Source organism: Cyanistes caeruleus, chromosome 4, assembly GCF_971803275.1.
Source record: "Cyanistes caeruleus chromosome 4, bCyaCae1.hap1.1, whole genome shotgun sequence".
NCBI classification, from domain to species: domain Eukaryota; kingdom Metazoa; phylum Chordata; class Aves; order Passeriformes; family Paridae; genus Cyanistes; species Cyanistes caeruleus.
This window is the reverse complement of record NC_141704.1, coordinates 41,139,012-41,154,927: the sequence shown is the minus strand read 5'-3', so window position 1 is coordinate 41,154,927 and position 15,916 is coordinate 41,139,012. Positions and strand designations below refer to the sequence as shown.

The window sequence follows — 15,916 nt, the reverse complement described above, 5'->3', positions numbered from 1 at the left end:
CCTTTTGTAATTTTAACTGCAAGTTTAGAATGTAACATTTCTCAGATGAAACCCTAAACTTAACTAGGAAATGGTCACAAGACTGATTTTTAAAACAATTCATTTCATTAATATTACATACACAGATCAATAAAACTTTAGATCCTATTTTTTTGTAACTTTACCCAGGCTACTTCAGTCATCCCGAAGGCAAAAGGCTCAGCAAGAGAGACAAACCCAGAACATGGATCTTCCACTGCCTTGAACACGGCATTTTTTCTAGTTAAAATTTTCCACAAACAGTAAAATCTCTATCTACTATGTCCATATGCTACAACTAAACAAGGTGCAAAGTTCTAGCAAAAATCATAAACATGCAACGATGCCACCGTTATTTTTATGACTTTTTTATGTGGCATACTGGCACATACAGTTAACATTCTTTGTATAGTTATTTTCATTTCTGGAAGCATTTTTTGAAACACATGTATTTACATTTATACATTATATCCATGACATGGAAGAAGAAAGGATTCCTAATGAGAGTTAGAGGGATGGTTGCTTAGAAACACTACCAAATCTTTTTTCACTATGCCTTGCAATTCTCTTTGTGTGATGGTAGAAAATTATTTCAGCCTGCTGAAAGTTTCCATTCTCTTCTCTTCCTTGAAGAAGGAAACCATAGGGATTTCCAGGTGCACACTTACTACTGCACTTGTCTTGTGCAGGATATAGGAGTCTTAGGTTGTCTAGTCACTTCCATTTGCAATATTACAGCATTGTATTTATCCCTTAGCACAGGCATACAAGCCCACTGTGGTGTGCAAGACTTCTTGGATTTGACTCTAAGTCTTCTGGGAGAATATCTCAAAAATTGTAATGCCTCACTAAACAAAGCATTCATGAGCTGGTGCACAAGGGCATTGAGCGATAGCAGGTCTGTTCTTCCCAGACTAATAAATGGATTTGGATCATTGCTGCTTATATCTCAGGCTCTCCCAGCTCTGAATATGTAGATAAAAAGCTTGCATCCTCTGGGAAATAGCTCTTTGAGTCTGATTTGTATATGGAATTTGTGTGTTAATTGCTTAAAGGTTAATCTCCATGAAAACTAAGAGCTGAAGGAACACCGACAGGCAGAAAACACAGAAATGTCACTTTGAACTGGAGATTTATTCAGCAGTACCAAATGGAATTTACCAGCAGAAGAGAGGAATAACTACTTTTGAAACACAAGTCAGCTCATGGAGAAGAGGTTTTCCAGCCTGAAGGAGGGTTGGAAGCACAAAAGCAGCACAACAGCTAGCAGTGATCCTCTGTTTGCCCACATAATTCTATGCTAATTTCAATTTTTAATTTTTGCAAATGCTTCACATGAAAGACCTATTTTGAAAATCTGCAAAACTTGCTACAGAGGATTGAATAAAATCAGTCTGACAAAAATTATCTTTTTGTAACTGTTCAGCAAGAAAATACTGTAACATAATTATAATTATAAATGCAGTTTTAAGACATAAGCAATTTCCCTCATGCCTCAGCAGAGGAAACTATACCATGATCTTTAAGCATCTGGCAGGCTCCAATTGCATGAACAATCAAAAGAGAGTGCTGATGTGCTTTACACATGTGAAGGAAAACTAGATACTTTGAAGGAAAGTGAGGTGTATAAACATTGCTTAACATGCCCTAGACAGCTGCATATGGCCATTTCACAATGACTGGCATCAAGAAACTGCTGACTGCAACCCTAGTCCATATAATCAGAAAATGCTGGAATAAGGCCAGACATTGTGGAGAGAAGAGTGATTTTCTGTGTCTATGATTACCTTAGAAGGTGATTTAATTTTAAAAAAATGGGAGAACTTTTGATTAAAAGAGGCAATAGAACATGTGAGAAGCTTCATACATTAACCAAATCACTGAAGGCTGATCATTATATAGTGCTTAGAAACAGTATTTACAAGGTAGACTTTCATCTTCCATTACAGTTCACCTCCTTGAAAGACAGAGGTGATGAAACTGCAGCATATGCTTTATATCTTGTGAAGGGAAAAAAAGACTAATCTCTTGTTTTACTACAAAATTAAGGCCATGGTTTAATATATCGATTATCTTATATAATACTCCCCTGTGTATCATTTTACATTAAAATTTGTTAGTATATACAGGTCAAAGAGAAATATGTTTCACAACATATTTTATTTATATAGATATATATTAAAAAAAATCTGTCAAAGATACAGTTGCAACAAAAACATCTGCAAATATTGCTAGACATCATTTTAGTCAAGTCAGCTCCCAAAGTGCTAATCTTCATGCAGTGTAAGAAAAGAAAATTTTTCATTTTTCAGTTTTCAGGGCATGAAAAAGATGTATCAGGTAGGGTGAAAAGGTATTTAGATTAGGACAAAAGGACGACGAACCATGTCAAGAGACAATGTCTTCTGTGTTTACATTCTTGCCTCACAGTGCCTTGGCTTATGAGCAAGGGCAGGGCTGTTAAAGCATGACCAGTGACGAGAACATGGTTGTTCTGAAACAGTGGAAATCACGCTGAAGATCTTCCTGGGAAGAAGTACAAGTAGCCATGCTTTTACTAGCTCTACAGATTTCATGATAATTGGGGATGGAGCTCACAGTTCAGGACTGTCCTTTGTACCTTGAAATCCCAAAGTGAGAATGTAGTGTTAGGCACAACACGTTCCTAGTTGTCCATTTGAGTCTGGTGTTTGAACAGGGATGGGATATAGACAGCACACACAGTAAATCTGTGAGAACAAGATCTAGCAGTGTTCCCTGATGATACTCTTTTTAGGCCAGGGCTGACACTGTAACCCCTATGTCCTTAAATCCAGGACCATAGACACCCCAAGAAAGAGACTTGAATATAAGAAATAAAACCAAAAACATAAACTGAGAATTCTGGTTAAAATTTCAGCTCCCTGGGAGTTCCTAGATTAGACTATATTAAAGTAAGTATTAGCTCAAAATTTTCTATTTCACTTTCACACTGAGAAACTTGCTTTTTTTTATTGTGTTCTGAAGGGAGTTATTGGGCTAAATTTTCACTGGGGAGAGGAATTGCAGACAAAGTCAAACATCCTTCCATAAAGATTAAAAGTAAAGTTTTTGTCCTATAATCAGTGATACAAGGTTGAAAGTGTAGTACAACTTTCAAACAAATGGCGAGTTCCAGGGGTTTCAAAATGTATTTTTAGAAGAAACATATGGTAATCAAGATATGCCCCACATAGTTCAAACAGCATGATTCACAAGGGAACTTCATTAGCCTCAAAGATGAATAGTGTTACAACTCCTGGGAGATCCAATAAAATTGATGATTTTTTTTAAAAAAACCCCTCTGCATTTTCCTAGTTAATCCCAAAGGGCTTCCAAGAGGATTGTGGTCTTTTTCCTGCTCTTCCATTACTATTTTGCTGTCACTCTGAAGGTAGATTGCCATCTCAGAAAAGCAGTGTTACTTTCCATTCTGCCTGGAATGGACAGACAGATCATTAGTGCTGTATAATAGCAGGTTGAGCATGTCCTGTCTTTAGCAAAACTGACAGGTGAGCAACTCATCATCCAAAGGGGACTAGACAGGTAGGGTCACAAAATGCCCCAAAACCATAAACCCAGCAGATTTGCTAGAATAAAATCAGTCATTAATTTGTAGGTAAGTTAGAATATTATGCCTTGATAAAATAATGCCTGCTATCTCTGAACTATGATAAATAGAGAAAAAAGTGGAAATATAGAATATTAAGATTAATTTTGTTCGTAATCCATTGTAAAAAGAGCAATCATTGCCAATTTATGTGATGCAACATCTATTGTATTCTTTTTAACACAGAATTATGAATGAGATTTTAAATATTATTTCTGCTTTTTTTTTTTTTTCTTTCTGTATAAGAAGCTATTTTTAGACAAGGAAAATGGAATGGAAAGCAGCCTCAGCCAGAAAAATTTCAGCACTGTGCCAGACTTTGAGCTGCATGTGAATTTTTTCTTGACCAGAGAAGCCAAAGGGCAAAGCCGCTGCCGACATCTTGCAGGCTTCATTTAAATCCTTAATCAGGCTCTCCTCTGTGACAGGAACTAGTTCTGAGATACCAGAACAAATTCACCCCTGGAAAATTTTCAGAGTAGCCTCAGGGCTCTTGTGGTGTTTCATTTCTGCACCTGAACTGTGAATAAGGACACCTGAAAGCTCTTCAGGAACCATTGGGAGTAGGATGAAGTCACTGTGTCAGGCCTGAAGTCAAACTGACTGACTGTCCATAATCCATTTACCTTCCAGAGCTCACTAAGGCCAAGCTGGAGAATATTAACAACTCCTGGCTTTCTCTAGCACACCCTCAGGCCATAGCAGAGAGGATTTGATCTGAAGGCTCTTGGCGTGAGAGGCCGGTGGAGCTGGTCCCTGGCTGCTCGCTGGGCTTTGGGCCAGGATCACCCGGAGAAGGAATGCTATAGCTGAAATCACTTTGGCTCCTGGCAGCAAGAAATCAGCTCTGCGCAGGGACCATTAGTCTCATTAATCCCATTCTCCTCAGCACTAACTGAAGAATTCCTCTATTCTTTAACACTAAGGTAGCTTTTCTATGTTTCTGTTAGGGAATTAGTTAGGCCTTTCCCTTTTAAATAATTAGTAGGACCGACAAAGGATTTTCAGTTTCCGCATGGCTGCTTCTTCAAATGTATGTGGACATTTTTCCATGAAAACAGTTTGCAGCTGGAGCCCAAACTGAAACTTTTTTGCTAATGGCTGGCATTCTTCCTGTGGCTGTTCTCCAGTGCTCTGTAATTTGGATCTTTCCATCTATATCCAGCCTGTACCTAAACTTTGAATTTAGAGGTGGACAGCCATGCTACTTCATTTTTTTCTCTTTGCTTTTTTGGTAATCAAATGATTGCACAATAAAACTTGTACATTTTGCTTACTAAGTGTAGGAAATGTTAAATTACACTGTCCAGTGCTCTTTACCTGAGAGTGATTTCACAGTGTTACATATAGGTTTTCTTGTCAAGTGACTCCAAACAACTTCTCCCTATCACACATTTTGACTAGTATTCCACTTCAATTGGCTTTAGCATACTTAGTTCCTACGGATTTTCTCTTTGACTTTGTTGTCAGCTCCTGAGTACTATTTCACACTAGTGTGGAATTTAGAAGTGCTTCAGTATTAATAATATTAACTATTAAAAATAAATAATGTGTGTTAGACCCAAAACTAAATGGACTTTGTAATAGTAAAATGTACAAACACACTAAGTCTTCTCATCCTTTAACCTGGTTATTTCACTTGGAGATAATTTTGATACAGCACATTGCTAATAAAATATCTCTTGAAAGAACAAGAGATACTATACTAAAAGTGTAGAACTAAGAGAAGACAATTATTGCATTGAATCTTGAAAAAGAACTTGTAAGGACAATAAAACTTTTTGGTGAAATGCAACCACATTGCAGGATGTTAGAGCTTTGTGGTTTGAAGAGCCTTATCCAAGAATTATTCTGTTTAGAAAAGCTAGAATTAGTAATTGGAAAATATCTTAAAACACACATGCTTCTCAAAATTGAATTAATAAACATAAGCAAGTCCACAGAGTGTAATTTCTAACCATCCATGTTGTAGGGGTTGAGAAAATTCTAAAACAGAGCAGAAAACAGTAATTGTATTGATTTTCTTTTTCCTAACATTAAACTTTGTCTCACAGTACTATTTTCCTTATTACTGCTGTGTGACTGAAGACTTGTTTGGAAAACTTTGGATTAAAAGACTGCTTAAAAGTTAGCCCCATGAGCTGCTGATAACAGCAGCTGCTGCTCTGTTTACTTGTGCATTGAAATAAAGGATGGAGTTTCCTGCTGTAGATTATGTAAAGTCCTACCATTGTTAGTCAAAGGAAGCTCCTCTCCCTGGTATCTGGATCTGATCGAAATATTCCAGAGAGTTGCTAAGGTTGGACAGAGTTTTAACGACAGCCATTTTTGGCAGGTTTCCTCAAGGGCTCCTGAAAATATTAATCTTCATGGAGGAGAGTTTACAGAGGCTGGAGAGCTCACAGCTCACTCAGAGTGCTGCAGTTCCCTGGCTCCCTGCAGCTCCCCTGAGCCCATCAGCTTACAGCTCCCATGGGAAAGACAGAAAGCACCAAGGGGGCTGCACCCGGGCTGCTTTGTCCCATGGAAAAGGCCACATATACAGACACCTCATCAACAGTAATAATTCATAATAAAAACAACAGTAATATCTTTTGCATTAATAAATGTACATATGTAACATATATTATACATGCTGTGTATTATATAATGTGTTAATATATATATATATTTACACTAACTTTTCTAGAAGAGGAAATATTGATTGTTTTGCTCCATATTCGTACAGACAACAGGCATCTTGTAACCCAGCATTAGGAAACTGCATGTGCTGCTTCTCACTCTTTTATGTCACAGGAAGGGCAAAACACTGCCAAAGTGGTCAGAATTTAATCTACTGACTTTCCAGGAATTCTTCATCTGTAACATATAAAATAACAATAATGATAGCTCAATAAAAATAGGATCACATGAGAGTTTTTAAGTTGAGACTGCATACTTTAGGGTACCACCCTAAAACCCTTACTTTCATATATAAGAAATACTGTATAGAAATAGTATAAATATTCATATCAAACTGCAAAGTTAGGATGATGTTTAACATCACTTTACTGTGAAATAAGAACTGTAAGAGTGGTTTTTAGGTATATATCAAGAAAAATAACTGTTAGACTATGGATTAACTTGGCCAATAGCTGAAATAGTTATTGAACCATTTAAGTGCATATTGCTAATTCTTGTTATGTTTAAAATAACTTACTAAAATTAATTTCATTTGGGAACCCATTATTCTTGAGATATAGATTTCTTATTGCTTCAACTTTTTTTTCTTTTTTTGCAGTTTTCTCTTTTCTCTTGGTATATTCACATTCATGACACTTTCATTTAGTATATTCTTTCCCTTTCAACTACTTCAACTTCAGACAACGCAGTATAAGAGCAGAATATAACACCAAGGACGAGTAATATGCTGTGTTTATTGACATGCAATAAAGAGCTTTATTGACAACGTATTTTTTTAAAATATGTGTGTGTATATATATATATATATATATATATATATATAAATATAAATATATATATATATTTATTTTTTTTTTAGACAACATTCCAGAGACTGGCTTATAGAACATTTAAAAAAAGACCCCAGACTTGCCATGTAAATAAGCTGAATAAAGGCTGCAATATACAGAGTACGGGGGCTCTACAAGTAGAAAAAAGTTCAGTCTCTGAGGACGGAATACGCACATAAACCCATCACCTTTTCTCACTGAAGAATTTTAAACTTCTTTTTTCTTGCCTTTGTTTTCTGGTCATGGTACCTTTTCAACTCATACACTGTTTCTAGGTTAGTTATATATATATATATATATATTTTTATTCCTGAGACATAACCAAGACCAAACAAGGTCTAGACCCAATTTTGTATCTTCTCTATATAGTAAATTTTCATTATATCATTTAAGTGTCTTCCTTATTTACAGATTTAAAGAGAAAAACATTTTTTAAAGCTCAGATAACTAAAAGAAACAATGTGGGGTTATTTTTTTGTTTCTTTCCTCATTTGTTTTTCCTGAGGTATTTCTTTTTCCTCACCAGAAAATACCTCTAATGAGGAACGTGCTCAAACAGATTTTAAAACCTGAATGCATTTCAACTTCCCATTGAGACAAAAAGCAAAATTATGCAGGTGTTTCTGTTTTCACCAGAATGACATTACTTTGATGCTTTCAGCACTCGTCTTTGCAGTGTTATCCTGCTAAAACTGGGAACTTCCAAAGAACTCTCTCTTGGCCTGTGTTTGCTAGCCCTGCCTGTCTGGAGAGTCTGCATGTAACTTATCGGGTATAGATGGCTGGAAACTGTTTGGAAATGTAGGATATGTGTTTTACAGACCTATAGCCCTTGGTTCTTAGAGGTACATGTGTTGAAACTGGAGGCAGCTGGGTATGTAAACAGCTAGAAGTTACCCTAAAACGTATGTCAGGGCCTAGCTTCCATCAATTTATCTAAATATCTTCCAGGATAAGGGCTTTGAAGACTTCAAATTTGTTTTGTTTCCTTACTCTCTCAAAAATCTCAATTGAGTACTACTGTGAGATCAAGTTTCCTGTCTTTCCAAGCAATAAATATTTTTAATAGAGTAACTTACTAGAGGATTTACATTATTTTCTACCTTTCTAAAATTCTAATATTAAATACAGTCTTTGAGGGACCTATATGTGCCATGTTGGGCCTTCCTTTGCTTCTAGAGAAGTGAATTTATTAACCCTGATTGGCTTCATTAGATGCTAGAACTGTTCTGCAATAATATGTGGGCACAGCAGGCCAAAGGGAAGGTGCCTCCACAATATCTATCCCAGAGCATGAATTCTTTGCCAATTATCCTTGGCATTGCAATAAATGTCCTGCAAATTAATGAGACAGTAAATATGAAATAAATTTCTATATATTTGCCTGCATTTGTGTTACTGCATTCTGATATTACTGATGTCTCCTAATTGAGTTATTGTATAATATTGTATAATATATGATTAAAGATTTTCATTTAAAATTGCCATGAGAATTAATTGATTAATTGTTGCTTGGACAAACTTTCCTTTAAAGGTGTAAGAATTTATGTTTTCCCCATATGCTGTTTCCAGGATGAATCATTTCAGAAGGCAGCATTATCCCTGCAAGATAAAAGGGTAAGGAAGGCAGGCCCCTTCCTATTCAGGATAAGATACATGCAGAACCACAGCAATATGAGAAGATCATAATGCCTGGGAAAAAGCTTCAGGGCAAAAAAAAATGGGTGGAGAGAGGAAGGAGCAAAGAAATGAGCTGGGATGGCTCTAGGGTTTTAATTTGGGGTTTATTTTAACTACTTCATTTAGTTCTACTACAGGGGCAAATGATGACTGAAAACTCTTGCTGGAAATCTCCTGCAGTCTAAATACTGTTGGGAACAATGCAGAAGATGAACACTTTTGAATCCCAATAGTGCCTTTTCCAAGAAAAAAACAACATTGTTCAACTTTGGGCCAGTTACCTTCTGAGGAGAGCTATTACATGGCTAAGAAAATAATTTGAAGCCGATTACAGAATGAGAGAGCAATTTTTTTGTGGGAATATGAAAGTACTGGCAATAAGAAAAAACCCCTCAAAACAGAACAGAGAAGACAATCCTTTTAAAAAGCAAGAAGGAAATTTATATATATTAAAAAAATATGTGCAAATATCAGAAATCAGCTGGTCAGTTTAGAGAAGGTAGGTAGTAATCCAATTTGTACCCTGACATTTGAGAAACTGGAACGAGAAAATGAATTAGCAACTTTTCCATTATAATTATAATTATAATTAGGTCAAGTTAACTTGGAAACAATTTCTTTTGGCAGAAAAGAATGAACCAATATTTTATTGAAAGCTCTGGAGAGGATTGGGTTCTGATTAATGACAAACTGAGACACTTTACAAGCAGCAAAGGCTTTGGACCTAGTTTATGATTTTAATTACACCAATATGAATAAGACTAATCTTTCTAATGCATTTTCCAGTGAGAAAGTCACATCACAAACAAGTCATTCAGCCTTCAAGATTTACCTGGAAGAAGTCAGATGTGGATAGTAAAGAAAATTACTTACAAATTATGCTACTTAGAAGAATCACTATGGAATTTAGAATAAAGAATAAAACCAGTTCATTATTTCCAAAGAGCAGTAGAGAAACTGAATTTCCTAACAAGGAAAAATAATAAAAAAGATTAGATACTACTTACACTGTTTCCACCTTCACATAATATATTTCTCATGATTACCTTGATTAGGATATGTTAACTTTCATAAATAAAATAATTATATCTGAGTTAAATATGACTGAATCAAAATTAAGATGGTGTTTGTTTTACTTATTTTGTTTTATTTTGTTTTGTTTTGCTTTGTTTTGCTTTTATTTGAAAGTTCCAGAACAGCCTGCAGTGATGTGGCTGAAGATGATTTTCTAGGTAATATAGCCAAATTTCATAGATAGCACAGCTCGAGATCTCACAACTCTATTAAAATAAACAGGGAAATTTTGACTGTTATTATGCATGGCCTGTGAGTTAGTTTGGGAAATATGATGTGTAGAGGTGATTGTAGGGTTTTGAGCAATTTATCATCAAAAGAAGACTGCATCTTCATAATAGATGAGAGACACACAGCTCTTCATTGTTTTGAACTCTGAAAAAGTCTGGATGTCACAGCTTTATGTCATGTTGCCAATGTCTTTTTTTTTTTTTTCCCCAGCCTCATCAGTTATTTTCTTCACATTTGTTTTCTTCTGTGAGGTCTTGTATCCTGGCCATATCGCCAAAGGCTACTAGACTGCAACATGCCCTGCATAAGAATTTCAAAAGCATTGCACTACATAGGAGAACATGAAAGAGTCCTTCATGTTCTTTGGAATAATAAATGAAAACAAAGGAAAAGATCATGTTCCCCTCTCCCATGTTACTTTGAACACATGCTCCAAATGCTTACAGACTGAAATACTGCTACCCAAAGCTGCCACAACAAAGAGCTGTAGTGGAATATTTACAGAAATTATGCAGAAACATCACTTTATCAATTTTCTTCATTTTCCACGAGCTTGGAAGCCCAGCCCTTGTGACCACATTATTCAACAAATAATTTCAAGGAGAAAGTTTACAAATTTCATTTGATACATTCATGAAACGGAAGTGAAAGTAGTAAATGCAAACAATGTATTCATGTTCATAGTAACTCAAGGTACATACTCATTTTTAATTGCTGTCCAATCCACAAAAGCACTTTAAGCATGTGCTTACTTGATTACTGTATTAAAGTTTTAAAGTTAATGGTCCCATTGGGATTTTTCGCATTGACTTCAAAGGGAACCAGATTAGGATTTATACAGACTTGGCTAGTGGTGCTGCTTGTTATTAAAAGCCTTCTTTCATGTTGCATAAAACTTTGCCAGATTTTAACCATTTAGGCTGAAATTCCATATGCTTCATAGCTGCCTCAGGCTGAATTCTTCTGGAAAAATCCAAACAAAACTATTTAGTTCTTTTCAAGAGTGAGGACTAACTTGGCAAGAAGACTGGGACAGGTAAACCAGGGAATGTGAGTGGGGCTGAGAATGTCTGGATGAGAAAAGACTGGCACTGGCCAAAGCAATCTTGGACTACAAGGAAAAGGTGAGAGAGAGACTCAAGAAATTAATGTCCTTAAAAAAGGACAAGCCTGATTAGTTGGAGATAAAATTATTATGGATAGGACAATATGACTGTTACAAAAAACCATGAGTGGAAAAGATGCAGATCTGGGAAAGAGAGAAGCTGGGACATGAGGATGCACTATAATGCTGGAACAGCCTGCACTGTCACAGCATCACCTTCTCTGGAGCTTGGAGAGGAGCCCTGAGCTCCCTAAACTCGTTGTTCATTCCTCTTGTGAGCAAATGGCCATAAAAGCCACTGGCAAAATTTCTCATTCTCCTCTATGACTTGTCCATGGAGAGATTTCATTAGCTTTGGTAAGCTTAAAACCTGTTTCTTATTCCATTGGTTTAAATAAGGGATATAAATAGGAAACCACATCACAGAACTCATTTCCCCCAATTTCTTCTTCAAAAAATTTTCACTGCCTGTCTGACTCCCTTGATAAAAAGTAAGTTATTTTGGCTGTGAAATATCAGGTTTAGTGGCTTTCCCACTAAACTGTTCCCTTTTGACTGTGAGATTCCTCTCTATTCCCACCTATAACTTCTTCTGATGATGAGGAGTAGGAATTGTATGAGACACCAACAATAAAAAAAATAGATGAGATTTTTTGCAAACCAAGCAGGAAAACTTAGGAAAAATACAGAGAACTCAAATTTTTAATAACAGACCAGATTATTCTTAGAAGTTCTGTCAAGACTTTGAAGAAAAGAGTGTATTGTTTATTTTCTTCCGACTTGAATACCTTCTTTCCTGTCATAGAGGGTGAGGGTGACTGCAGAGAAAAGCAGAATAAGAAACAGAAACAACAGCAAGGAGTTAGGAGCACAAACCACTATTAAAGATCAGAGAATGGATGTCACTAAGATAATGGAAAGAGAAAATACCTAAGGACCAGCAAGGACTGTGTCATTTACTGCATGACTGACTGGCAGACAGCAAGGACCTGTCTTTAGGGACACAGTAGACAGGCAAGTGTGACTTCTTTTGTTGCTATTCTTTTTCTAATTCTTTTGACTGCATTGTAATTTCTAATCAAAAATTAGCTGCAGGTTTGATAGGGTTGTTTTGACAGATTTTATTTGGTTGGATTTTTTTCTTTTTTTTCTTTTTTTACTGTAAAAACCTTGGGTTGCTCACCATAAGCAAATGATCTAAGCCATTGGCTGAAAGATAAGAAAATCTGGGGTTCTGACATGATGATGGAATAGATGTTTCAAGGGCAGCTAGTGATCTTGCTTTCCTGACTCCTAAACAGACAGAGGTTCCACAGGAGGAAGTTTGACGTGTTTTCTGTCTTTCTGACAAACAGTACCATCCCGTGTTGTCCCTGTGCTGTGCATCACGTGTGGCTGCAGTGCTGAAGCTGCATTGCTTCCCTCCCCCTCCAGCTAGACCATGTTTGCTCTTGACAACCTAATGCCTGAGAATCAGCGAAATGTAAATGAAATCACTGGAGGGCAGGATTTTGAGCTTGTGCCTTGCATTGACCTTGTGTCATTGAGGGCTTTACATTAGTGCTGTGAGTCAAGAGCTGAGCTCGTGTTTAACATGCCGTATTAATGGAAATATTTGACCTTTAGCTCCTTTTGCTTCAGCTTCCCCTCTTCCAAGAGCTGCTTTTAAGAAGAAATTTGTAAGTTTTTGGGAATCTTATGTGCCACTGATTTCATGGATGCTTCCTACAATGGAAGGAAGGGGAATGAATAAGTTTTCTAATTGTCTGCACAGTGTGCAATGTGCAGAGCAGGTGGCTACACAGGGAAGAGCAGAGAATAATATCTGAAACAGGGGCACATGATGTGGTAAGAACTTTACCTGCACTGCATAAAGGAAGGTCCTGCTGAAAAATAGTATGTTAATGTGATTGGCGCCTGCATAGCAGAACTGAAGAAGTCAAAGGAAGTGAATTAATTTTGTGAAAAGAAACTAACCCCGGCATGCTTAATTTTTCATTAAAATAACACAGTTTAAAGTGCTTTTCTTGAATAGTATTTTAAAATAAAAATTATGCCTCCATAATCTCCATGCAGATATAACACAAATATGAAAAAAGTAGGAAACTATTTGAATCTACCAAATGTTAATGATTGAAGAACTATTTTTATTACCTTACTTGAAAATTCCCAAATCTTCTGTCATATACAGTACCTGCATATTGATGAAGTGAAAGGACAGCACTGAGATTTTTCCCATATAAATGTTATAAATTATCATTTAACATAGGTTTGTAGCTAAAAATGTATAAAATATTTTTACTATTTAAAAAAGGAAGTTATATCTTTGAAATGCTGGGCTCCTTTACAAATAAATTTACTATTTTATACAATCACAGAAATCTCCAATCTCCCGTTCTATTTGCCATTTACTGTGTTCTCTGGATTAGATGGAAGAAAATCTTCTTGAAAGAAGGCAGAGTTAAAAACCTCTGCTACCAGCAATAACTATTACTGAGAATCTTTTCATTCACCTAAATGAGAATGGGTAGAGAATAATGAGCAGAAGACTCTTCTAGAACTAAATGTCCCCATTAAAAATCCCAATTCTCCCGCGATTGAATGACTAAATGATCCTGGCCAACTCCATTTCCTTCTTCTGCCTAGCTTTACCTAGGAAATGGTAATACTAACATGTTCTGTACAGCGTTGTAAGGTCTCGGGATGAAAACGAGTAGAAGAGCCATGCTTTCCTAAAAGCTGTCACTGAAATGGTCAGATGCAGTTAAAAGGCTGCTGCATGTTATGAAATTCAGGCATTCTCATTTTTGCCTTGTTTTTCCTTATTCACCCTCCCCAGTACATACCCACACATGATTTTTGTGTATCTAAAACCATGCTTGGTTTTAGAATCTATCCCACATGCCTGTGGGTCCATTGGCCTCTCCAGTATGCACCTGCAAGAGATCTCAGCCCTCTCAGCAGGCATTTGAACATGGGATGTCTGTTCAGCTAGCACATAAGAAGGGAAGTTTTCAGAACATATACCTAGTCACTGCCTAATAGACCCCAGCATGGGTCACAAGTGTCAATGACTGACATTAGTGCCTTTCTCTCTTGCTTTTTATTTGAAAATGTTTCAAGACATGATCCTATGTTGGTAACAAATGCCATGAGAATCTATTATATTTGGAAGCAGTGGCAGATCCTATGTCATTTGTTGCCACGGCAGGAAACGCCCGACCATGCCCCAGATGATGCATCATAAGGCAGAAAATTTAAAGTCAATCCTACATGCTCATCCTACCTCAATACCCATAGCTACTTTACAGTATAGAACTAAACATTATTACAAATATAGTAGAGAGGCTGTTGCATAACCGCTGTGCTCTTGGCAAAACCTCTGCTATTGTGTTTGGAAAATGATAGTTGGTAAACACTGAGAATTTTTGTGCAATAGAGATTTCCTCATGAGGAAGCAACAACTGGCTGTAAATCTGAGGGTTATTTTTTTCCAGATGCAATCAGTACTCAATGTTCAGCTTACCTGGGGTCCATGAGCAGCCCTGGAGCAAGTACAAGTCTCCACAGAAGGAGAAAAGCCAGCTTGAGCTCTGGAAAGAAACCAGACTTGAGAGTGATTCTTCATCCTGGGCATTGGCACTCCCATCCACATTCACCCTTTTGTGAGCTAAGAGAGCCCTTTTCCCCCTTCCTCTCCCACATCCTAGTGCTAGCAAGAGAATACAGAATTTCAGTACTGATGCAACTTCCTTTACCTCTACTCATTTCTTCTCTGTGGTAAAAATCCATTCCCAAGGAGTCCAAAGGAGACCTGCTCTGTTGGATGTCTGGATTGCAACTGAGCCAGATTTTGTAATGTAAAAAGTTAGTACAGTACCTTCTTTTAAAAAAAATTCCTTCTGTGGGTTGAGATCAGTATATCTAAAGTGAGTAGCAACTGAGATTAGGCAGACTTTAAGATTGAGTATTTTTCAGTATCTTACCATTTTTTCTTCTCACTCTTGTGAAATGTTGTTTTCTTAGAAATCTGCATTGCCATAACTAGTTTTGAATAGTTATTCCCAGATCAGTTTTCTCTCTAGCACTTTCTTCCTTTGATGTATTTATAAAATACCTTATGCTCCTTAATTCTTTCCCCTGACAGAAATAGTTTGCTACAAATTACTTCACTGTCAATGTTCCTGCAAAATTTTACACTTCTAAGTCACATGCAAATTTTCTGAGATTTATTAAAAAAACCCAAACAGCCTATGCAAAGAGAAGGAGCTCATTATTAAAAGAAAAAAAAAAAAAAAAAGAAAGATAAAAGGGGAGGAGGGGGAAGCTACCATAATTTCCCATTTTTAGCAAAAGATCCATAGCATAGGCCTGAAAATTACACAATTTCATAAATTACTAGCTGTGGATTACTTGCATCCTAAAGTGGAGCATTATGTTGCATCCTGTATAAACACATGGTACCTTCACACACAATAGCAGAGAAATTGCTTTTTGGTGCCTGTAGCATCATATAGCATTTCATCATCACCATATTTGCTGTATCAGCCTTGAAATTGCTTGAAAATTCAACATAATCTTTGCCAAAATTTCAGTCCTGCCTATTTGAGAACTAAGTGTAACAAGTTCCCTGCCAGTTACATGAAGTTAAATCATGTTTCCACACTG

At 36.6% G+C, this 15,916-nt stretch overlaps 1 long non-coding RNA gene across 3 annotated transcripts in view; it reads right to left on the bottom strand.

The window, feature by feature from the left end:
• The window catches only part of LOC111933407 (uncharacterized), a 125,643-nt gene extending 110,483 nt beyond the window's left edge, over window positions 1-15,160 (bottom strand). For all 3 annotated transcript variants that reach the window (XR_015286498.1, XR_015286499.1, XR_002866683.2), the window contains exons 1-2: window positions 15,007-15,160; window positions 14,775-14,841 (exon numbers count right to left, since the gene is read on the bottom strand). This is a non-coding gene — a long non-coding RNA (uncharacterized LOC111933407). The remainder of the gene's footprint in view (window positions 1-14,774; window positions 14,842-15,006) is intronic.
• Window positions 15,161-15,916: the final 756 nt, after the last annotated feature.